Source organism: Schistocerca gregaria, unplaced genomic scaffold (assembly GCF_023897955.1).
Source record: "Schistocerca gregaria isolate iqSchGreg1 unplaced genomic scaffold, iqSchGreg1.2 ptg000623l, whole genome shotgun sequence".
Lineage (NCBI taxonomy): Eukaryota > Metazoa > Arthropoda > Insecta > Orthoptera > Acrididae > Schistocerca > Schistocerca gregaria.
Genome location: NW_026062011.1, coordinates 215001 through 217500, shown reverse-complemented (window position 1 = coordinate 217500; position 2500 = coordinate 215001).

Genomic DNA, 2500 nt, shown 5'->3' with positions numbered 1-2500 from the left:
CGACGCCGAGTGCCGGGCGGCGGCGCATCCTCAACGCACACAGTCCGCAATCGGACCAGCACACTGCAGATGTCCACCGCGCTTCGCACCGGGCTCGGCAGAACCCACTTTGGCCGCCTGGCGCCGCGCGCCGGGTGCGCCGGCGCGTAGCTGGGACGCCAGCCGGGCCCGTCGGCCGGCGCTCCTGCCACTGGGCGCCCCCCACCAGCCGGCTGTAGTGCGTGCGCTCACGCAGCGCGCGGCCAGCACGCCGCGCGGCCCCCCCTCACCGGCCGGGGACTGTCCCACCAAGCCACAGCCTCGTATCGCTTCATACCCACATGGCCAACTCAGGTTCGGGGGCATGGCGGGTACCGCCGAAACAACCGGTTCACAGATGTACCGATCGTCGCTATCACCGATGCACCTGCAGCGCGAACAACCGCTCAACAACTGATTTCCAGTTCATTTGCGGATCTTTGGCAGCAAACGTATACGTCAATCAACATTTGCGAAATCTACGATTCTGGCATGCCTGCATGTTATGTGTCACGACACGCTACATCAGCCCATATACACACTACGGCACGTACACGAGAGAACACGTGGAAGATGGTCCGCGCACGTGTGCAATGTCCCTTGCGCGGTCGACTGTCAACCGGCCTCTGTAGCATGTCGCAGATGTGGAACGCGGTCCACCGTGGTATCATGTTGTGTGGGGCAATACGATTAAATAGGAAAACCCTCGTCGCTACATCAACAGACGGCTCACGCTGATTCCCGGCAGAGGGAGGGGGGGGGGCCAACATGCAATACTTTCGTCCGTACCTACCACATGTCTCTACGGCGTACAACAGTGCAATCTCGCTGTAATGGGGAGACGAGACAAGTAGCATCGTGCACAACATATGGCCCTTATGATTCGCCATTGTAGGGCGCAGCCGGTGTACGGTCAAGCATGTGCCACATTATGTCACTCAGTACGTAACGACGGATGATCAGTGTGGGTTACGCGTACATCAGCGGACAGTCCACACAGGCCGTACCACAACGTACACTGACTGCATCGACAACCAAATGCAACTGAACAGCTGCAAGGCTCATTTCACAAACAAACGCCTGACCGACCAGCTTGGAAGGGCAGGAGGGGAGGGCGATATTCGTTCTGTAGCGTTACACCCTTCCAGTGGTTAGCGGGACTGTGTAGAAAGTACGCAACACTCGAAAGACATTTACGTGAGGGTACGCACCATGGCATCGAGAAATACACATGACACCAGAGGATCCAAGCAGTGAACTATGTTCAGAGGGTTGCTGTTAGGCAAAGCTACATTCCTGTGACGTTACATGTGACAGTTAAGGTGCAGTGTAAGTTAGGTTAAGGTGCAGTGTAAGTTAGGTTAAGGTGCAGTGTAAGTTAGGTTAAGGTGCAGTGTAAGTTAGGTTAAGGTGCAGTGTAACTTAGGTTAAGGTGCAGTGTAACTTAGGTTAAGGTGCAGTGTAACTTAGGTTAAGGTGCAGTGTAACTTAGGTTAAGGTGCAGTGTAACTTAGGTTAAGGTGCAGTGTAACTTAGGTTAAGGTGCAGTGTAAGTTAGGTTAAGGTGCAGTGTAACTTAGGTTAAGGTGCAGTGTAACTTAGGTTAAGGTGCAGTGTAAGTTAGGTTAAGGTGCAGTGTAAGTTAGGTTAAGGTGCAGTGTAACTTAGGTTAAGGTGCAGTGTAACTTAGGTTAAGGTGCAGTGTAACTTAGGTTAAGGTGCAGTGTAAGTTAGGTTAAGGTGCAGTGTAACTTAGGTTAAGGTGCAGTGTAACTTAGGTTAAGGTGCAGTGTAACTTAGGTTAAGGTGCAGTGTAACTTAGGTTAAGGTGCAGCGTAACTTAGGTTAAGGTGCAGCGTAACTTAGGTTAAGGTGCAGCGTAACTTAGGTTAAGGTGCAGCGTAACTTAGGTTAAGGTGCAGCGTAACTTAGGTTAAGGTGCAGCGTAACTTAGGTTAAGGTGCAGCGTAACTTAGGTTAAGGTGCAGCGTAACTTAGGTTAAGGTGCAGCGTAACTTAGGTTAAGGTGCAGCGTAACTTAGGTTAAGGTGCAGCGTAACTTAGGTTAAGGTGCAGCGTAACTTAGGTTAAGGTGCAGCGTAACTTAGGTTAGGGGCCAACGTGGGTTAGGTTAGGGGCCAACGTGGGTTAGGTTAGGGGCCAACGTGGGTTAGGTTAGGGGCCAACGTGGGTTAGGTTAGGGGCCAACGTGGGTTAGGTTAGGGGCCAACGTGGGTTAGGTTAGGGGCCAACGTGGGTTAGGTTAGGGGCCAACGTGGGTTAGGTTAGGGGCCAACGTGGGTTAGGTTAAGGGCCAACGTGGGTTAGGTTAAGGGCCAACGTGGGTTAGGTTAAGGGCCAACGTGGGTTAGGTTAAGGGCCAACGTGGGTTAGGTTAAGGGCCAATGTGGGTTAGGTTAAGGGCCAACGTGGGTTAGGTTAAGGGCCAACGTGGGTTAGGTTAAGGGCCAACGTGGGTTAG